The sequence below is a fragment of the Pinus tabuliformis genome, chromosome 1_1, assembly GCF_031772625.1.
Source record: "Pinus tabuliformis cultivar Carrire ecotype Pingquan chromosome 1_1, CPIR1, whole genome shotgun sequence".
Lineage (NCBI taxonomy): Eukaryota > Viridiplantae > Streptophyta > Pinopsida > Pinales > Pinaceae > Pinus > Pinus tabuliformis.
Genome location: NC_142297.1, coordinates 209180899 through 209204878, shown reverse-complemented (window position 1 = coordinate 209204878; position 23980 = coordinate 209180899).

Here is a 23980-nt window from a genome sequence, read left to right as displayed (position 1 = left end):
ATCAATCTCCATGTTGAAACATCCTATGGAACTATCACCATATGTTGAATCCACGGCCCTCTGTAACCTTCATGAGTTATCTAGGATAGTATTATGGGTAATGAATGCCTTTAGCAGACAATTCTACAAGTTGACCTTGTATAAAATATCCTATACTAAATTGTACTACCCTTAGAGCATTACAGGTCACACCAGCTTAACCTTATAAGGAACTACTTATAATTAATGCTCCAAGAGCACAAAGAGTCACATTAGTGTGTTCAATATCTAACCAATTCTTTGTGGTTTCTCATTTTATTTTTTACCAACAACTTCTTTTCACCATTAAAATTTCTACTAACAATATTTTTTTTTTAAATTAAAACTCCTTTCACCAATAAAATATGTGGCAAACCAATTATTAAAAAAACCTTAAAATAAGGCTAAAATATAAGTAACATTTTCACAAATCAAAACAAATGTGGCCAATTCATGCGGTTGTCTTTAAAGAATGTCAAGAATATAATTTTTTTAAAGGAAACTCGTCATATTTTAGCTGTGCCTATGGCTATCCATAAGCTTTCACGCCACTCCTAGCTTGGGTAAATGAATTAAACGATCCCCAAATATATGCCAAAAATAATCGCGAGACTAATCACCACTCTGCAAGCACAGTCCCAGACTGATTGACCTGCAAAATTTCTTAGTAGTGGATCTTGTTATAAGCATAGTTAATTGACATGTACGGGAAAGATACTAGAATGAGGGTCATAATATGTTTTGCATAGATCAACCTTTAGGGGCATTTACTTCCTCGATCACTAGATTGAAGCCCATCCAAGTTAATGATGACGACGATGTTTCTCACGTTCTCCTTTAAAAAGGCAGGTAGGAGAATGACAATCTTTAAGCCAGATTGTCTCTTGGATCTAAAATCCAGTTCCACCTTCTCTCGATACACGTGATTTGGCTGTGAAAGTTCTATTGGCCACAATGCACCCACAATAGTCGGCATTCCATGTTTGAAAATAAAAAACATTCTTACGCTGATGCGGTTTTTACTTCAACCTGTTCTTTTATTTCCATTACAACAACGATATGAGCTTCTTCCATGTGTTGACTATGTCTTTGTCATTTGAAGCCGTACTTGAGATCTTGGATGCAAAACTTACTATTGATGCTACTCATGGGAGTTGTCGTTGATGGATAAATCGATGGAACCCCCAATCGGCCCTCTACAAAACACTGATCGGCCTAACATGGAGAAGGATTACATTATGTAAACACTCAATACCACAAAACTATCATATCTACATCTGAAGAGATTTACACACATTAACAGCGAAACAAAATCTTTACACAAAAAATACAAAATACAAGTACACATCTAATTTATTACTAGTCTAATTATAGAGCAATAAAACTCAAGGTTCTCTCACATCTTCCTAGCTTTCTGTGGGTCTGATACCATATTAGAATTATGAAAGAGAGAAATTACACACAACAAAAAAGCACACACTATATTCTTTATTGATCACAACAATTACATATATGGGATTTAAATTACTAACTTCCATGAATTCAGATCTTAAGAAAGTAAATCTATGACTCGGACATAACACAACCTCAACTCATACACATAGGAAACAATAACTTCTAGATTGACACTTCAAGATTCACAATGATAACTTGTAATCGAATGACACACATGGAAGGATTATTTACAACAGAATCGTCGTTGTTAAAGTATCTTTGTGAGAGGTCACAAGTTCAATTTCTCTCGTCAGCCTTAGGTTTAGGCTCTGTGGTTGAGCTAGCAGGAAGTGATCCCTTTGAGTGGATCTACCTATTACAAATATTTTTTGGACATAGGAGCCATCGAACTTCAGGGCCTCTGAATCACAAAGAAAATATATTTGAACTATCATGAATATTCTACTAGAATAGTTTTTTAGAAAAAACCTTATAATATTCTTAACTCTTATTATGTAGTGTTTTACTTAACATTCAAATTTAATATTACAACCTTAATGCATAAAATATTTTAATTTTTTTTTCGAGTGTTTCCCTAAATGGTAGGAATAACATTTTGTCCAAGAAACCATGATCCAATGGCCTCTAAGCCATCTAAATCCCTTATAGATTGCAACTGACCTAAGAAACATCAACTCTTAGCATTGATGGATTCTTTTCGGTGTACTACTCTGAACTACTATTAGTTTCAAACCTTGGCCTCCTTATACAAGAAAACTATTGAAATCTAGTCATGCCAAAGAGATTTGACTGAATGCACAAAATGTTGAAATAAAATAAAATAAATAATAGAAACTATGTAGATAACACATCATGTACATAATGAATACAAGGTGAACATTGTGCAAAACATAACATGGGAAAAAACTAGCTAGAAGATGAAGTTTATTCCTCTATTTTTTTTACTCAATTATGAAATGAAAATACCAAACAAGGGGTACCGAAAATGTAGTTTCCATGTACACTATGTCCAACATGGTTGCTATTATATCTAGTAATTCCTCCACCTTGATCCAATACCCCCCTCCTACTTTTTATGCTCATGTAACACCCCAAACTCCGTGAAAGAATTACTGTGGTTATTAAATTCAGTTTTATGATTTATTGCATTTATTTTCTGTTATTTTATGACAATGACTGAGGCTGGAAAACCAGATAACAAGTTCTTACCTAATTTATAATTGATTAGGAATTGAGACATGTTAATTAAAACAAACTGTTTGCTACAATTAAAAGAAACAATTATACCGCTGCCCTAGAAAGGGAAATATAGAGGGGAAAAGATGACAAATGGGGAAACTATCCTAGAGCTGGGGGAAAGAGTGACCACTTAGAATTTTCTCATTAACAGTCGAGTTCAGTGCAGGCCTTGAGGCTAGACAATGAAGTCCTAAGGCCCCAGGCACTGACTGTAGTTGGATATAATCTAGTGCAAAACAGTGAAAGTGCTCACGGGAGAACCTGGATGTAATCATCAGGCTCATGGCAGGGAGGAGAGACTTTCTAGATATATTTGGGATTTTTTGCTAATAAACTAATCAGATAAGTAATATATATTTTTATTTAAGGGAGGATGATGATAGATTAATAGAGTAAATGTTTGCTTACAGTATCATGATAACTCATTAGATAGTATGAAAATTATTCTTAAACTCGTAATAGAATATGTTCAAATATAGAATTTCTTTCTTAGACGAGTAAATAAATCCGATGCTCAGTACAGGAATCGAAAGGAGTTCATAGCATAGAAACAATTGTAAATGTACAGTAAAGTCGTAAGGCTAGTAAACCATGAAGTCCAAAGGAGCATTCGGCTCCTACAGTTCTATTTATAAAATAGAGATGTAAAAATGGGTAGAAAACATTCTCGTTACTTCTGGTGGGATAAAATGTAAATTTTAACCTTAAATAAAGTATTTCCTTATGTCATTTAGGATTGTTAAAGATTTTGGTATTAAAGAAACAAAGATTCTGCACGCATAGGGTACCATGAAATAACTCAGTGAATTCCTCAAAGAATAACCATTAATGCAAATAAGTAACAGAAGCATTAAATAAAAAACCACGCAGATATCAATGAATTTTCTAAACAATCATATGGAGTAGTAAAACCCCTTTAGTAGGCGATAAAAAGCAAAAGTTGTATATATATACCGTAGCATTAAAATAATTAAGGTTTACGACCGAAACATTATTGCAACAGAGTGAAAAGTTCTATTGCATTCAACCAAGCAAAGACAAAATCAAAGAAGGGAACAAAACCCTCAATTTCTTATAATAAAACCCTTGAACTCTTAAGAACCCTCAACTTCTGAATACATCAAACATTAACTGTTCCAAAGGAATTCTATACCTATAAATTACAAAACTATAGACTTAACAGTCTTTCGAACCAGAAAATAAAGCAACCTAAATCAACTTTGCAAATAACCGAATTGACATTAACTTTTTACACAGTCTTCCCAAAAAAAGCTAAGAACCAGGTAGGCTCTAGCCAAAGACTTCTACCAAGAAATTTATCGTAGGCATCAAAACCTTAGCAAGTAAACTAGGTAAGTTTTGATGAATAATTCCATCTTGTACAAAGTCATGTATTGTATCAGTCCTCTGGATCTTGGAGGGCATGAAATCAACTCCATATGAACCTAGCTAAGGGCGGAACGTTACCTGCAACAACCCCAACACACCATTAACTGAGGTGTATATATATATATATATAAGAATTTGGTGAAGAATAGAGCAGTCGACAGGAAAATTCACCTGAACATTGTTAGGGTCCAACCCTAACCCCCTTATTTATGTAATACGGTCGAGTCATAGTTATAGCTAGTTAAAGAGTCAATAAAGCCCATATTAATAATTGTAAGTGGTTGACCCGCATTTAAAGAACGTGACGACAGTTATTTGCAAACAGGACATTTTATTAGATAGATGGTATTAAGAGAACCATGGTACTGACCCATGGTATTGCATGTATGAACCCTATATAAAGGATAGAGACTTCCCATTGAGGAGCGTCGTGTGTTATTTTGTAATCGATCCCTGCTCTATTGGAGGTTGCCCCCTAGAAGAGGCAAGCGAACATTGCTTTCATATCTGAATAATAAAATACATGTTGTTATTTCTCATTTTGTTTTGTGTTATGGGTTGTCTTTCTTCATATAATTGGTATTTTGGCATCTTCTCGCAGGTCAAGAGCATAACGAGTGGTATCATAGTGCTTTCCAGGGCTGGTGGTATCTCCACTTTTAGTAGAATTTTTTTTTGGCTATATATGTGTTCCAATGTCTTTAAACCACGAGATCTATCATTGAGCGAATAAACATATGGATTTGGGGAGGCATGCACACATAAAATAAAAGAGGTGGTTAGGCTTGTTGGACTCCCTTGTAACCCCTATGGGTAACCCTTCGAGTAGTAGCGCATTAGAGAGAACCGTGCACGGAATGTCTTCCACGTGCCCTCTGGATATATCGGAATCCGCCTAGGCTCACCTAAAACCTCGTCGTAGATAAACCGTCGGTTGTCTTGCTACTACAGTACATAAAGAACAACACTCAAGGAGATTACTCGCACGTACGATAGGGGCGTTGGGTAGTACAGCTAAGGGTATAGTTAATCCTCCTTATTTAGTGCCCGGAAAGATTGGGTTGAGTACTACTGTTGGACCCTTATGTATATTACGATCTGTAGCACATGACACTCCTTAAGACCATAGTCTCCTCGTCTCTCTAAATATCGCCTATCATCTTCTTTGTTAGATTAGATCCAGTAGTTGGGGTTCTGTCGCCGCTGCAACAATTAAATCCACCAGTTCAGGGTCTACCACCACAATACCATTTAGATCTAGCAGTTGGGCTTCGGTCGATGTCGCAATCCAACTCACATTCAGCAGTTGAAGGTTTCGTAGATAGATCTGACCATTTGGGCAGGGAGGCTTATGGCTCCTATACCCTGGGGCAATTTTCGCAGGACATTGGGTAGGATTAACTTTTTTGGAAATTGGCTACTACAATATTGATAAGCGAGGAGTAAAACTCCGTTTGGAGTAAAAAAAAAAAAATTGAGGCTTGCCTGGGACACTTATAAGAGACTTATCCCATAAGAATCATGACGAGGAGCTGAGTGCAGTGGTACCATTCACTTGTCAGCTTCAATTTTTAGGTGGTCCCAAATTTTTTCATAGTGACAACAAGTGCCCAAGATTTGTGTATGGTAGAAACCAGAGCTCAAGCTATGGCCAATGAGAAGATGTAGACCATTGAAAAAAAGTTGCCAAATTTAACAATGCAGATCCAGACATTACAAGACACTGTCACAAACAGAAAATCGACGTTACAGTCAGAGGCATATGCTTTTAATGGAGACCATGAAGGAGAATCTAGCCATCCTCTTCGCTTCCATGGAAATCGCTAACATTTCCACCCTCGACCTCCCAAGATGGACATGTACAAATTTGATAGCTATAATCCGTCAATATGGGTAGCACAAATGGAACAATATTTCACTCTAAATCACATTGTAGATGATGAAAAGAAACTACGTGTGGGAGGACTTTACTTGGACCAAGAAAGATGGCAATGGTGGTAGTGGCATTATAAATTCTATCTAAGGAAAATTACTTGGCAGGTGTTCGCAAAAGCCATTTGTGACTGCTTTCACTGTGAATCTAATTTTTTGGGTCGTCTTACTAAGCTCAGACAGACAGGCGCAGTAAATGACTATCTTATAGCCTTTGAGAAATTGGCCTTCCGCACATCATGTCTAGGAGTTGAATTCTACTTAGAATGTTTTATAAGTGATCTCAAAGACACCATCCAAGCCCACGTCTGGATGCACCACCCAACCACATGGATGGAATCTTGCAAAAAGGCTATCGAAGTGGAACATGCTTTAGCATCGTAGTCACCTCATCCAAATTTCATAGCCAAGGGATGCCCCACCCAAGCTCAGGGCACTATCGAAACACTTAAGGATCAAAGGGTGTCCCCCGCAGAAATGGCTGGAAGAAGAAAGCAAGGATTTTGTTACTACTGTGATGAAAAATACTCACCAGGGCATAAATGCAAGGAACCCAAATTATTTCAAATTGATGAAGACCCACCCTTTGAGGGACCAGAGGAGGAAGATGAGGACAACCAGCAGGACAATGAGCTCCCAGATACACCAGAAAAACCAGTTATCCCGCTCCATGCTTTGGTAGGAATTTCTTCTCCCAAAACTCTCAAAATCAAAGGTTTTATTAAACATCACCCTATAGTAGTATTGATTGATAGTGGCAACACACATAACTTTATCCATCAAAGAGTCAAAGGAGATGTGCATTGTTTTGTTAGAGCAGTCTCTAATTTCCAGGTCCAGATTGCTGATGGGGGGACAATGAAATGTGAAGGCCGCTATGAAAATATCAAACTTCAAATGGGTTATTACCACCTAAAGACCCACATGTTTTCCATCAACATGGGTGTGTCTGACATTGTCTTGGGTGCTGAATGGCTCCGCACACTCGGCCCAATCACAATGGATTTCCAGGAGTTATATATGAGCTTTAAGAAGAAGGACCACACGCATACCCTCCATAGACTCTAGGCAGATAATCCTTCTATCATCAACTCGCATCGGATGGAAAATTTGTTAAAAAAGGGCCACCATGGAGTTATCACCCAATTTAATGCCATCCAGGCCTTCTAGCCCATTACTCTTCATATTCATCCTGAGATGCAACATGTCTTAAACAGCCACCCGCAGGTCTTTGACAAACCTCATGAGCTTCCACCCTCTAGATGGTAACATGATCATAGCATCACTTTGGTCCCAGGGGCACAACCACCAAATTTGCACCCATATAGATCCCTGTCGCCAAAAATAATGAAATTGAAAAAATCATCAAGGAACTCCTGGAAGCCGGTGTCATTCATCCTAGCATCAGTCCTTATTCATCACCTGTGGTCATGGTGCTCAAGAAATATGGGGAATGGCACATGTGTCCAGACTTCAGGGCCCTCAACAAGCTTACGGTCAAAGATAAATTCCCCATCCCGGTTGTTGATGATTTGCTGGATGAACTAAATGGGGCTCAATTCTTTACTAAGCTAGATCTCCACTCGGGCTATCACCCAATATGCATGAAAGAAGTAGACATTCCAAATACATGTTTTCTGAACTCATGAAGGCCATTATGAATTCTTGGTCATGCCCATTTGGTCTCTGTAATGCCCCATCCACTTTTTAGAGCCTCATTAATCACCTACTCAAACCACATCTCATAAAATTTGTTCTTGTTTTCTTTGATGACATTTTCATCTACAGCCTCACCTGGGAAAAACATCTTCAGCGTGTAGAACTACTCTCGCAATTGCTCTGGAAGCATAAATTATTTGTTAAATTTCCCAAGTGCTCTTTTGGCATGAAAGAAGTCAAGTATTTAGGCCACATTATGGGGTGTGAAGGTGTCAGGGTGGATCCAAAAATGATCCAAGAAATGCAGGATTGGCTCCAACCAAAGACCTTGAAGAGTTTGAGAGGATTCTTGGGTCTCACCGGCAACTATCACAAATTTGTCCACAATTATGGTCGCATTTCTGGACCCTCACTCACCTTCTCAAGAACAATTCATTCCTCTGGATTGATGAAGCACAACAGGCGTTAATATCTCTCAAATAGGCCATGTGTTCCACTCCCGTATTGGAACTACCCGAATTCACCAAGTCTTTTGTGATTGAATGTGATGCTTTAGGTACGGGTATTGGGGCTGTCTTAATGCAGGAAGGCCGACCCTTAGCCTTCACCAACCAACAACTAAGTGGGAAACATCTAGGAAAATCTAACTATGAGAAGGAGATGATGGCCATCTCACATGTAGTGGATACCTAGTGACCATACTTATTAGGGAGGTGTTTCCAAATCTGCACAGACAATCAAAGCCTTAAATATTTTTTGGAGCAACGACTATCTTCGGCACAACAAAATAAATGGCTAGCCAAAATGTTGGGATATGATTATGATATAATTTACAAGAAAGGGTGCAAAAATGTTGTAGCGGATGCTTTATCACGCCAATTTGAGGAGTACAACACCCTGCTAGCAATCTCTCTTCCCATTACAAATTGGATTGAAGAATCTCGCAAGGAATGGTTCTCACATCCTTCGCTCTCCCATCTCATTAATAACTTGCGAGAAGATCCTAATTCCACGCTGGGCTACTCTTGGAAGGATGAGATTCTTCGCTACAAGGACAGAGTAGTGATATCACCGACATCCACCCTAAAAACATGCATTTTGGCATAGTTGTACTCACATCCCACTGCAGGCCATGCAGGCTTTCAGAAGACTGATGCTCGCACTTGTCATTCCTTCTTTTTGACTGGCATGAAAAGGGATATTCTTACTTTTGTACTTGAATGTAATGTGTGTCAGCGCCACAAAGGAGAAACAGTCAAGTCCCAAGGCACTTTACAACCATTGTCCATGCCTGCCTCAATCTGGATGGATGTTTCTATGGATTTCATTACTGGTCTTCCGAAGTCAGGTAGCAAGTCAGTCATCATGGTGGTTATGGACAGACTTTCTAAGTATGCTCATTTTTGTGCCCTACCCCACCCTTTTACACCCACTTTGGTGGCTCAATCTCTCATGGACCAGATCTTCAAATTGCATGGCATACCCACTTCCATTGTGTCTGATCATGACCTAATCTTCACTAGTAATGTTTGGCAGGAAATTTTCAAGCTACGAGGCACCCAACTACAGCTAAGTACTTCCTATCATCACCAAACTTATGGTCAAACTGAAGTCATCAACAAATGTCTGGAAACCTACCTCAGGTGCTTCACTTCAGAAAAGCAACATCAATGGGTACAATGGTTGCCTTTAGCTGAATGGTGGTATAATACTAACTATCATGCCACCACCAAGATGATTCCTTATGAAGTAGTTTATGGTCAACTCCCCCCTTCACCTACTTCTTATATCCCGAGATGCTCTAAGGTGCAAGCAATGGATCAACTCCTATAAAACCGTGCAACCATGCTAGCCCATCTCAAAGATAATATCCATCAAGCTCAAAATCCCATCAAGCAACGGGCATCCCAACATCGTTCGGAGCGCACATTTCAAGAAGGGGATAAGTTATTCTTGAGGTTGCAACCATACAATCAAACATCACTCAAAGACAAGGGTCATCATAAATTATCTTCAAAATACTACGGACCTTATCAAATACTTCAGCGCATTGGCGAAGTAGCCTACAAGCTAGCCTTGCCACCCATTGCAAAAATCCATCCCGTCTTCCATGTATCATGCCTCAAGAAAGTGGTGGCGAACAATTGCAAAATTCAAACCAGTTTACCTGAATTGGATGAAGAAGGTTCAATCTAGCTCCAACCTGAACATGTCCTTGACAAGAAAGAACGACATTTGCGTGGCCGCATGATCAAGGACATCCTCGTCAGTGGAAAGACACCTCTTCAGAAGATGCAACCTGGGAACTAGCCACTATTCTTCAGCATTGAGGACAAGATTGTTTTTATGGGGGAGGGCATGTTAGGGTTCAACCCGAACCCCCTTATTTATGTAATAGGGTCGAGTCATAGTTATAGTTAGTTAAAGAGTCAATAAAGCCCATATTAATAATTGTAAGTGGTTGACCTGCATTTAAATAAAGGGACCACAGTTAGATGCAATTGGGCCATGGTATTAGATAGATGGTATCAAGGGAACCATGGTACTGACCCAAGGTATTGCATGTATGAATCATATATAAAAGATAGAGATTCCCCATTGAGGAGCATCATGTCTTATTTTGTAATCGAGCCCTTCTCTATTGGTGGTTGCCCCCTCGAAGACACAAGTGAACATTGCTTTCATCTCTGAATAATAAAATACATGATGTTATTTCTCATTTGTTCTGTGTTATGGGTTGTATTTCTTCGTATATTTGGTACTTTGGCATCTTCTCATAGGTCAAGAGCATAACAAACATTGAGGGTTCCATCAGGATGCAGTCTGCTTATATGATAAGAGAAATACAACCTTAATAACCTACAGATATAACTAAACCAAACAATGAAACTATGAAATGATTTCGTGGAGTAAAATCTCACCTTCCTAGGCTCGGCTTTGAATTTCTCTAACCATCGATGAAGTAGAACAGTGTGGTGATGCCCCATGACTTGGAGGTTTGCCTATCGAACCATTACCATCCATGAGGAAGTAAAACTCACAAAGGAAACAATTATTAGGCATAGAACTGTATAAATAGGTTTTGCACCATTACCTCACTGAGAAGAATTTCCAACCGAGACCATGGCTCTCATCCAACAACTTGAAAGACAAATGGAAGACCTAGTAGCTAAACCTGTTACAGAGCAACCGAACCATCAAAACCCACTGAGTGAAAATGTCTCTCCATCTGGTCGAAGGCAGGAGTAGTGTAGTTGGACCTAGCCTAAAAATTCTCCACCGTAGGATTGTCCCTAGGTACATCGATAGAGGTAAGTGAGAATATGTGTCAAGCCAAAGTCTCAATGATGAATGAAGTCATGCCAGAGGACAGCCACAGATCGCGCTGCGTGGAGAGTTGTACCCCGTGCATTTACACCAGAGTAGTGTAACTGGCTGCATGACTTGAGTGAGGCCATGTGCCTCTTTAATACCGGACATAGGCCTTAAAAAGACTATGTATGTAATTAATATCACATAAAAAAAATCAATCGATTGTGCCAAATGAAAAAATTCCCCGTTGTAGTGTTTTTTTAATCAACTTTAATTAACTCAGACTGCAACATTAATTGTCAACCCAGGGTACGTCTTGTTGTTTCAATGGAGTTCACACTGTCTGTGCTGATACACTCCAGCCAAGCATAAGAAAATTCAGAAAAAACTGTAAAAGATGTCGTTGTTCTAAATTGTTGAATCAAAGCATGTGTGTAGATACAAAAAACACTATGCGGAATTAAATCACAACTCGCAGCTATTGAAGTAAAGACGTGCCACACAAGAACTAACATCTATTCCAGCTAGTTACTATTACTCTATTGATTAACTCTGTGTAACAGCATAAGATAAATAGAAACAACAACGAATGCAATCCATGATTTGTACAACAAAAACTAGAAACCATTAATCAATGAACTAAATTGAAATGTACACTACGTAATCACTGCAATCCTTGCCAAAGAGGAGGGCCCTTCCTCCTCAACAGGGCGCAGGAAGAACATAAAAAGTGACTAACAAATTAGTTTGAAAGTAATAATAGCATCACAGTGCCAGTTTATATTAAATAAGCTTAGGATTAGAGAAACAGAGTAATAGTACTCTTCTATATGTTGTCTGTTGATACATAAAAAGTCGAGTCTTTTATAATTATTACAACCTAAAAATTAGAAAAACAAATCAGACCTGAGAATCTCCCGAATCTCATGCTGATAAAAAGTAAATAAGTTACAACCTATTGCTAAATAGATATACCTTAGTTGCAACTACTTGAGTCTTGTTGCTTCAAAAATAAACAATACTATTGTCGATAGCTGCTATGTGGAATAGTACCCACATTTCTGTTGAGTGTGGAGCCTAAATATCTTCAGTGTTCAAAGGTTTCAACCAGATGCATACCCCAAGAAGACTGTACACCCCTGCACGTGGGGGGGTGCGGGGGGGAACTGTCCCCACCACGAGGGTCCATGCGAGCTAATCCCCCTGGGCCGGGGGGTCTGGGGGCCAGCGGTCCCCCGGCGGGGGTTCGGGGGCAGTGTCCCCGAAGCTAAGAATAGATGTAAAATTGCCTTGTAAAATGTTGTAATTTCATATTCAATCTGGTTCGTTCATTAGGCAGATGATCTGATGGTAGAAGTTACGTTTAAATTAGGGTTTTTTTCCTTAGAAGGAAACCCCTCGCTATATATGAGGGAATTGTATTACGTGTATGAAAATCTGTATTCTAAGCAAGGAAGAGAGAGGAGATTGAGGGCGAAGAGGGTGTTATAGCGGATCTGATGTAGGTTGTATCTCTTCATTATGCTGGATATATAAAAAGAAGGGCTAGTTGTTTCCCCGTGGATGTAGCCCAAACTGGGTGAACCACATATATCTGTGTCTCTCTTGTTTTATGCATTTTTCGTGTTTCTATTTCTGCAATATTTTATGTGTTCCATTGCTCTGTAATATGTAATTTTTTAACAACTGGTATCAGAGCCAAAGGTCTATTTTGCTAATAAACTCGCAGGAGAGAAGGGTTCTTGGTTCGATTGGGAGAAATGGCAGAAGATGGTAGGTTTGGGTCGAAAAATTTAACAAACAAAACTACCAGCTGTGGAAGATGCAGATGGAAAATTATCTGTATCAGAGAGATTTGTACCTACCATTGAGCGGAAAGACAAAGAAGCCAATGAGTATGACAGACATCGAATGGGATATTCTCGACAGAAAGGCACTTGGAACAATACGGCTGTGTCTAGCGACGTCCGTAGCGTTTAATATTTCAAAGGAAATGACAATAGAGGGTTTAATGTCAACATTGGCCAAACTATATGAAAGACCCTCAGCCTCAAATAAGGTATTTCCTATGAAGCGTTTATTTAATATGAAAATGTCAGAAGGTGGATCTGTTGCTGATCATTTAATGATTTTAATATAGTTACAAGTTAGTTAAGTTCTGTAGGGGTAAATTTTGATGATGAAGTTAGGGCTCTGTTATTTCTGTGCTCATTGCTAGAAAGTTGGAATGGTTTTGTTATGGCCATTAGTAACTTTGTCTTTGGATCTAGTACTTTAAAGTTTGATGATGTTTTTGGTGCAATCCTTAGCGAGGAAATGTGACAGAAAAGCTCCCGTGAGACATGAGGTAATGCTTTGACCGCAGAGACCAGGGGAAGAAAAATGCAAAGAGGAAAGAGCCCAAGATATCACAGTAAGTCAAGAAAAGGTAGATCTAAGTCCAGATTGAGGATGGTGTGCTGGAAATGGGGAATAAAGGACACCTAAAGAAAGATTTCAAGTCTCGGAAGGGAAAAGAAGGAGACGCGCAGCAAGAAACTAATCATGAAGCGAATTTAACAGGTGATGTGTTGCAAGATGCTTTGATTCTTTCATTAGAAAATATTATTGATGCTTGGGTGGTAGATTCAGGGACCTCATTCCATGCCACACTTGACAAGAAACATTTTCATGATTATGTTCAAGGAGATTTTGGACAGGTTTGATTGGGTGATGATAAACCCTGTAAAATCATTAGAATGGGTATAGTTTTCATAAAACAATAGAATAGAAGTCAATGACTGTTGAAGTAGGTAATGCATGTTCCATATCTGTAGAAAAATATGATTTCAACAGGGTATTTGGCAGGTGAAGGTTGCGTAACTGCTTTTACAGATAAAACCTGGAAGGTCACTAAAGGATCCCTGGTTATAGCGAAAGGAGGAAAGGTTGGTAAATTGTATTTATGCAATGGTATTTCTACTTCTGTTAATGCTTTAACATCTACTGGAGAAGATACAACATTGCGGCATCATAGGCTCAGGCACATGAGTGAGAATGGATGCAGATTCTTCACTCAAGAAATTTGTTGCCACGTTTGAAGCATGTAAATTTAAAATTCTGTGAGAATTGTGTTTATGGATAACAGAAGACAATCGGATTCCTTAGAGTTGGGAAAGAAAAGAAGAGTGAAAAATTAGAGCTTGTGCATACAAATGTATGGGGACATGCTCAGGTATCATGTCTTGGTGGCTCTCATTATTATGTTACTTTTATTGATGATGCAACCAGAAAAACATGGATTTATTGTATTCGAAATAAATCTAATGTATTTGATACTTTCAAGAAATCAAAATCTTTGGTTGAAAATGAGACAGGAAAAAGGTTGAAGTGTCTCAGATCAGATAAACGAGGTGAATATTGCAACAACGAGTTTGATAAGTGTTATTCAGAAAATGGAATTCGTAGAAGACAGTTCCAAGAACACCACAAGAAAATGGCATGTCAGAAAAGATGAACAGGACAATCATGGAGCATGCAAGGTGCATGAGATTGCATGGAGGATTGCCTTTACAATTTTGCACAAATGTTGTAGATACTATTGTTTATCTAATAAACAGAGGGCATTCAAGTTCCTTGGATGGTGGTATTCCAAAGGAGGCATGGACAAGTAAAAATGTAAACTACTCTTTTTTAAAGACTTTTGGTTGTGAAGCCTTTGTCCACATTAACAAAGAAAATGGAACAAAGCTTCAGGAAAAATAAAAGAAATGTACCTTTATTGGATATGGTGCTAATGATTTTGGTTATCGCTTACATGATTATGAAAATCACAAAATAATTAGGAGAAGAAATGTAATATTCAATGAAAAGGTCTTTTACAACAATCAGTTGCAGGAAAAGAAACATGAAAAAGAAAATAGAGAATACACAGTGCTTGACGATACCATAGGAAAAGTGATGGTGCCTGAAAATCATAATGATCAACAGCTAAAACAACAACCACAACAGCAATAAGCACCTTAAACACCTGAAAGTGGTGTTAGAAGATCTACCAGGATAAGTAGACCCCCTCAACGATACTCTCCTTCATTCTATTATGTATCAATGACTGATTCTGGTGAACCAGACTGTTATGAAGAAGTAGTGCAGGGAGAGACCAGGAAGTCGGAGCAAGACATGAAAGAAGAGATGGACTCCTTAGCACATAACCAGACTTGGGTCTTAGTCAGGTTGCATGCAGGTAAAACAGCATTGCGAAATAAATGGGTTTACAAGTTGAAGGAAGAAGGTGGAGGAAAACAGAGGTACAAAGCTAGACTTGTGGTGAAGGGGTTTGCACAAAAGAAAGGTATTGATTTTGATGAAATATTTTCTCCTGTTGTTAAAATGACTTCAATCAGAACTATTTTAAGTAGTGTAGTAGTTGAAGATTTGCATCTTGAGCAATTAGACGTAAAGATAGCTTTTCTCCATGGGGATTTGGAGGAAGAGATATCTATGCAGCCACAAGAATATGAGGTAAAAGGGAAGGAGAAACTAGTGTGTAGGTTGAAGAAGACCTTGTATGGCTTAAAACAAGCTCCAAGGCAGTGGTATCTAAAATTTGACAGGTTTATGTGTGAACAAGGTTATACTAGATGTCACTCTGATCATTGTGTTTATCTCAAAAGGCAAAATGATGGCAGCTATATTATATTTTTATTGTATGTAGATGACATGCTTGTTGCAGGTTCTAAAATGCAGGAAATAAATTTGCTCAAAAGAAAATTGGCAAATTCATTTGCAAAGAAGGATTTGGGTGCTGCAAATCAAATCCTTGGTATGAGAATAACTAGAGATAAGAAGAATTGAAAATTAACATTGTCTCGAAGTGAGTACATAGAAAAGGTGTTGAAAAGGTTTAATATGCAAAATGCAAAACCAGTTAGTATACCATTGGATATCCATTTCAAATTAAGTAAGGAGGCATGTCCCAAGACTCAGAAAGAAATGGATCATATGTCTAAAGTTCCATATGCATCAGCATTTGGAAGCTTAATGTATGCAATGGTCTGCACAAGGTCTGATATTGCACATGTAGTGAGTTGTAAGCACATGAACAATCCAAGAAAAGAACATTGGATGGCGGTGAAGTGGATTCTCAGGTATTTGAGAGGTACCACAAATAAAGCATTATGCTTTGGTGGTTCAAACATTGCTCTACAAGGATATGTTGATGCAGATATGGCGGGTGACAGAGATAACAGGAGGAGCACTACAAGATATGTATTTACTATAGGTGGAACAACTGCCAATTGGGTTTCAAAAATCCAAAGTGTTGTTGCACTTTCAACAATAGAAGCAAAGTATGTTGCTACTATAGAGGCTAGTAAAGAAATGATTTGGTTACAAAGGTTTCTTGATGAATTGGGTAAAAATCTAGAGATGGGAAAGTTATACAGTGACAGCCAGAGTGCCATACATCTTGCAAAGAACTCTACATTTCATTCCAAGACTAAACATATACAGCTCAAGTACCATTTCATACGATAAACATTTCAGAGCCGAAGGTCTATTGGCTAATAAACTCCTAGGAGAGAAGGGTTCCTGATTCGAGTGGGAGCAATGGCAGAAGATGGTAGGCTTAAGGTTGAAAAATTTAATGGCCAAAACTACGAGCTGTGGAAGATGCATATGGAAAATTATCTGTATCAGAGAGATCTGTACCTACCATTGAGCAAAAATACAAAGAAGCCGACGAGTACGACAGACATAGAATGGGATATTCTCGACAAAAAGGCACTTGGAAAAATACGGCTGTGCCTAGCAGCATTGGTAGCATTTAATATTTCAAAGGAAACAAAAACAGAGGGTTTAATGTCGACATTGGCCAAACTATATGAAAAACCCTCAGCCTCAAATAAGGTATTTCTTATGAAGCGTTTATTTAATATGAAGATGTCAGAAGGTGGATTTGTTGCCAATCATTTAAATGATTTTAATACAGTTACAAGTCAGTTAAGTTCTGTAGGGGTAAATTTTGATGATGAAGGTAGGCCTCTATTATTTTTGTGCTCATTGCCAGAAAGTTGGAATGGTTTAGTTATGGCCATTAGTAACTCTGTCTCTGGATCTAGTACTTTAAAGTTTGATGATGTTGTCGGTGCAATCCTTAGTGAGGAAATGCGACGTAAAAGCTCCGATGAGACATCAAGTAATGCTTCAACTGTAGAGACCAGGGGAAGAAAAATAGAAAGAGGAAAGAGCCCAAGATATCGCAGTAAGTCAAGAAAAGGTAGATCCAAGTCTAGATTGGGGATAGTGTGCTAGAAATGTGGGAAGAAAGGACACCTAAAGAAATATTGCAAGTCTCAGAAAGGAAAAGAAGGAGACGCGCAACAAGAAACTAATCATGAAGCGAATGTAATAGGTGATGTCTTGCAAGAAGCTTTGATTCTTTCATTAGAAAATATTATTGATGCCTGGGTGGTAGATTCAGGGCCTCATTCCATGCCACACCTAATAAGAAACATTTTCATGATTATGTTCAAGGAGATTTTGGACAGGTACGATTGGGTGATGATAAACCATATACAATTGTTGGAATGGGTACAGTTTTCCTAAAACAGCAGAATTGAAATCAATGGCTATTGAAGGAGGTAAGGCATGTTCCAAATCTGAAGAAAAATCTGATTTCAACAGGGCAGTTGAGAGGTGAAGGTTGTGTAACTGCTTTCACAGATAAAACCTGGAAGGTCACTAAAGGATCCCTGGTAATAGCGAAAGGAGGAAAGGTTGGTACATTTTATTTATGCAATGGTATTTCTAATTCTGTTAATGCTTTAACCTCTACAGGAGAAGATACGACATTGTGGCATCATAGGCTCGGGCACATGAGTGAGAAGGGGATGCAGATTCTTCACTCAAGAATTTTTTTTCCAAGTTTGAAGCATGTCGATTTAAAATTCTGTGAGAGTCGTGTTTATGGAAAACAGAGGAGAGTTAGATTCCTTAGAGTTTGGAAAGAAAAGAAGAGCAAAAAATTAGAGGTTGTGCATAGAGATGTATGGGGACTTGCTCAGGTATTATCTCTTGGTGGCTCTCATTATTATGTTACTTTTATTGATGATGCAACCAAAAAAACCTGGATTTATTGTATTCGAAATAAATCTAATGTATTTGATACTTTCAAGAAATGGAAAGCTTTGGTTGAAAATGAGACAAGAAAAGTGTTGAAGTGTCTCAAATCAGATAATGGAGGTGAATATTGCAGCAAAGAGTTTGATAGGTATTGTTTAGAAAATGGAATTTGTAGAGAGAAGACAGTTCCAAGAACACCACAAGAAAATGGCGTGTCATAAAAGATGAACAGGACAATCATGGAGCGTGCAAGGTGCGTGAGATTGCATGCAAGATTATCTTTACAAATTTGGGAAGATGTTATAGATACTGTTGTTTATCTAATAAATAGAGGGACTTAAAGTTCCTTGGATGGTGGTATTCCAGAGGAGGCATGGACAGGTAAAAAGGTAAAATACTTTTTTTAAGACTTTTGGTTGTGAAGCCTTTGTCCACATTAAAAAAGAAAATAGAACAAAGCTTGAGGAAAACTCAAAGAAATGTAATCTTATTGTATATAGTGTTAATCATTTTGGTTATCGCTTACATGATTATGAAAAGCACAAAATCATTAGGAGCAGAGATGTAATATTCAATGAAAAGGTCTTGTATAAGAATCAGTTGCAGGAAAAGAAACATGAAAAAGGAAACATAGAATACACAGTGCTTGACGATATCACAGGAAAAGTGATGGTGCCTAAAAATCATAATGATCAATAGCTAGAACAACAACCACAATAGCAACAAGCACCTCAAACACCTTAAAGTGGTGTTAGAAGATCTACGAGGATAAGTAGACCCCCTGAACGATATTCTCCTTCATTATATTATCTATTGTTGACTGATTCTGGTGAACCAGAATGTTATGAAGAAGCAGTGCAGGTAGAAACCAAGAAGAAGTGGGAGCAAGCAATGAACGAAAAGATGGACTCCTTAGCATATAACTAAACTTGGCCCGACTTAGTCAGGTTGCCTGCAGGTAAATCAACATTGCGGAATAAATGGGTTTATATGTTGAAGGAAGAAGATGGAGAAAAACAGAGGTACAAAGCTAGATTTGTGGTGAAGGGGTTTGCACAGAAGAACGGTATTGATTTTGATGAAATATTTTCTCCTGTTGTTAAAATGACTTCAATCATAACTATTTTAAGTCTATTAGCATTTGAAGATTTGCATCTTGAGTAGTTATACGTAAAGACAACCTTTCTCCATGGGGATTTGGAGGAAGAGATATATATGTAGCAGCCACAAGGATATGAGGTAAAAGGGAATGAGAAATTAGTGTGCATGTTGAAGAAGAGATTTTATGGCTTAAAACAGGCTTGAAGGCAATGGTATCTAAAATTTGACAGGTTTATCTCTGAACAAGGTTATACTAGATGTCACTCTGATCATTGTGTTTATCTCGAAAGGCAAAATGATGGCAGCTATATTATACCGATATTGTATGTAGATGACATGCTTGTTGCAGGTTCTAACATGCAGGAAATAAATGTCTTCAAAAGAAAATTGGCAAATTCATTTGCAATGAACGATTTGGGTGATGTAAAACAAATCCTTGGTATGAAAATAACTAGAGACAAGAAGAATCGCAAATTAACATTGTCTCAAAGTGAGTACATAGAAAAGGTCTTGAAAAGTTTTAATATGAAGAATGAAAACCAATTAGTATACCTTTGGCTAGCCATTTCAAATTAAGTAAGGAGGCATGTCCCATGACTAAGGAAGAAATGGCTCATATGTCTAAAGTTCCATATGTGTCAGCAGTTGGAAGCTTAATGTATGCAATGGTCTGCACAAGGCCTGATATTGCACATGTAGTGGGAGTTGTAAGCACATGAACAATCTAGGAAAAGAACATTGGATGGTGGTGAATTGGATTCTAAGATATTTAAGAGGTACCACAAATCAAGCATTATGCTTTGGTGGTTCAAACATTGCTCTACAGGGATATGTTGATGCAGATATGGCAGGTGACAAAGATAATAAGAGGAGCACTATAGGATATGTATTTACTATAGATGGAACAACTGTCATTTTGGTTTCAAAAATCCAAAGTGTTTTTGCACTTTCAACAATAGAAGCAGAGTATGTTGCTGCTACAAAGGCTAGTAAAGAAATGATTTGGTTACAAAGGTTTCTGGATGAATTGGGTAAAAAGCTGGAGTTGGGCAGGTTATACAGTGACAGCCAGAGTGTCATACATCTTGCAAAGAACCCTGCATTTCATTCCAAGACTAAACATATACAGCTCAAGTACCATTTCATATGGTCAACATTGGAAGATGGACAGTTGAAGCTAGAAAAGATACACACTAGCCAGAATCCTATAGATATGTTAACAAAAGTTGTAACTAGGGAGAAACTGAGAAACTTCTCAGTTTCAATTGGTCTTCAAGTATGATGAAGAAGATGAGAAACAACCAGGTCCAAAGTGGAGTCATTGTCTAGCAAATGAAGCAGCAGTGGAGTTTCTATAATCAGTCTCCAAATGGGAGATTGTTGGGTGTGGAGCTTGATTATCTTATGTATTCCAAGGTTTTAGTTAGATGTATACCTCAAGAATATTGTACACCCCTCCATGTGGGGGTATACTGGGGGGACTCGTCCCCCCCATGGAGGTCTGGGGGCCAGCAGTCCCCCGGCGGGGGTTTGGTGGCAACGTTCCCGAAGCTAAGAATAGGTGTAAAATTGCCTTGTAAAATGTTTTAATTTCGTAGTCAATCTGGGCCGTTCATTAGGCGGATGATCTGACGATATAAGTTATGTTTAATTTAGGGTTTTTTGCCCTAGAAGGCAACTCGTTGCTATATATGAGGGAATTGTATTACATCTACAAAAATCTATATTCTCAGTGAGGAAGAGAGAGGAGATTGAGAGTGAAGAGGGTGTTACAACGGATCTGCTGTAGGTTGTATCTCTTCAGTTTCCTAGATAATATAAAAAGAAGGACTGGTGTTTCTCCATGGATGTAGCAAAAATTGGGTGAACCATGTATCTTTGTGTCTCTCTTGTTTTATGTGTTTATATTTATGCAATATTTTATGTGTTCCATTGCTCTGTAATATATAATTTTTCAACAACTGGTATCAAAGCTGAAGGTCTATTTGGCTGATAAACTCGTAGGAGAGAAGGGTTCCTCATTTGAGTGGGAGAAATGGCCGAAGATGGTAGGTTTAGGGTCGAAAAATTTAACGGCCAAAACTACCAGTTATGGAAGATGCAGATGGAAAATTATCTGTATTAGAGAGATCTGTACCTACCATTGAACGGAAAGACAAAGAAGCCGATGAGTATGACAGACACAGAATGGGATATTCTTGATAGAAAGGCACTTGGAACAATACAGTTGTGCCTAGTGGCGTCAATAGCGTTTAATATTTCAAAGAAAAGGACAACAGAGGTTTTAATGTCAACATTGGCCAAACTATATGAAAAACCCTTGGCCTCAAATAAGCTATTTCTTATGAAGCGTTTATTTAATATGAAGATGTCAGAAGGTGGATCTGTTGCTGATCATTTAAATGATTTTAATACAGTTACAATTCAGTTAAGTTCTGTAGGGGTAAGTTTTGATGATGAAGTTAGGGCTCTGTTATTTTTGCGCTCATTTCTAGAAAGTTGGAATGGTTTAGTTATAGCCATTAGTAACTATGTCTCTGGATCTAGTACTTTAAAGTTTTATGATGTTTTCGGTGCAATCCTTAGCGAGGAAATGCGATGGAAAAGCTCCGGTGAGACATCAGGTAATGCTTTTACTGCAGAGACCAGGGGAAGAAAAATGGAAAGAGGAAAGAGCCCACGATATCGCAGTAAGTCAAGAAATGGCAGATCCAAGTCCAAATCAGGGATAGTGTGTTGGAAATGTGGGAATAAAGGACACCTGAAGAAATATTGCAAGTCTCGAAAGGGAAAAGAAGGAGACGTCGAACAAGGAAATAATCCTGAAGTGAATGTAGTAGGTTATGTGTTGCGAGATGCTTTGATTCTTTCATTAGAAAATATTATTGATGCCTGGGTGGTAGATTCAGGGACCTCATTCCATGCCACACTTGATAAGAAATATTTTCATGATTATGTTCAAGGAGATTTTGGACAGGTTCGATTGGGTGATGATAAAACCTGTAAAATCATTGGAATGGGTACAGTTTTCATAAAACAACATAATGGAAATCAATGGCTATTGAAGGAGGTAAGGCATGTTGTAGATTTAAAGAAAAATTTGATTTCAACAGCGTAGCTGGGAGGTGAAGGTTGTGTAACTACTTTCATAGATAAAACCTGGAAGGTCACTAAAGGATCCCTGGTAATAGTGAAAGGAGGAAAGGTTGGTACATTGTATTTATGCAATGGTATTTCTAATTCTGTTAATGCTTTAACCTCTACAGGAAAAGACACAACATTGTGCATCATAGCCTCAGGCACATGAGTGAGAAGGGGATGAAAATTCTTCACTCAAGAAATTTTGTTGCCAGGTTTGAAGCACATCAATTTAAAATTCTGTGAGAATTGTGTTTATGGAAAACATAAGAGAGTAACATTCCTTAGAGTTGGGAAAGAAAAGAAGAGCGAAAAATTAGAGCTTGTGCATATGGGGACCTGCTCAGGTATCATCTCTTGGTGGCTTTCGTTATTATGTTACTTTCATTAATGATGCAACCAGAAAAACCTGGATTTATTGTATTCAAAATAAATCTAATGTATTTGATACTTTCAAGAAATGGAAAGCCTTGGTTGAAAATGAGACAGGAAAAAGGTTGAAGTGTCTCAGATCAGATAATGGAGGTGAATATTGCAGCAAAGAGTTTGATAGGTATTGTTCATAAAATGGAATTCATAGAGAGAAGAAAATTCCAAGAACACCACAAGAAATTAGAGTATCAGAAGGGATGAACATGACAATCATGGAGCGTGCAAGGTGCATGAGATTGCATGTAGGATTGCCTTTACAATTTTGGGTAGATGTTGTAGATACTATTGTTTATCTAATAAACAGAGGGCCTTCAAGTTCCTTGGATGGTGGTATTCCAAAGGAGGCATGGACATGTAAAAAGATAAACTACTCTTTTTTAAAGACTTTTGGTTGTGAAGCCTTTATCCACATTAACAAAGAAAATAGAACAAAGCTTGAGGCAAAATCAAAGAAATGTACCTTTAGTGGATATGGTGTTAATGATTTTGGTTATCACTTACATGATTATGAAAATCACAAAATCATTAGGAGTAGAGATGTAATATTCTAAGAAAAGGTCTTGTATACGAATCAGTTTCAGGAAAAGAAACATGAAAAAGAAAACGGAGAATACACAGTGCTTGACGATATCACAAGAAAAGTGATGGTGCCTGAAAATCATAATGATCTACAGCTAGAACAACAACCACAATAGCAACAAGCACCTCAAACACCTGAAAGTGGTGATAGAAGATCTACCAGGATAAGTAGACCCCCTGAACTATACTCTCCTTCATTATATTATGTATTGTTGACTGATTCTAGTGAACCAAAATGTTATGAAGAAGCAGTGCAGGTAGAAACCAGGAAGAAGTGGGAGCAAACCATGAAAGAACAGATGGACTCCTTAGCACATAACCAGACTTGGGACTTAGTCAGGTTACCTGCAGGTAAAACAACATTGCGAAATAAGTGGGTTTACAAGTTGAAGGGTATTGATTTTGATGAAATATTTTCTGTTGTTGTTAAAATGACTTCAATCAGAACTATTTTAAGTCTAGTAGTAGTTGAAGGTTTTCATCTTGAGCAGTTAGACGTAAAGACAACCTTTCTCCATGGGGATTTGGAGGAAGATATATATATGCAGTAGCCACAAGGATATGAGGTAAAAGGGAAGGGGAAACTAGTGTGTAGGTTGAAGAAGAGCTTGTATGGCCTAAAACA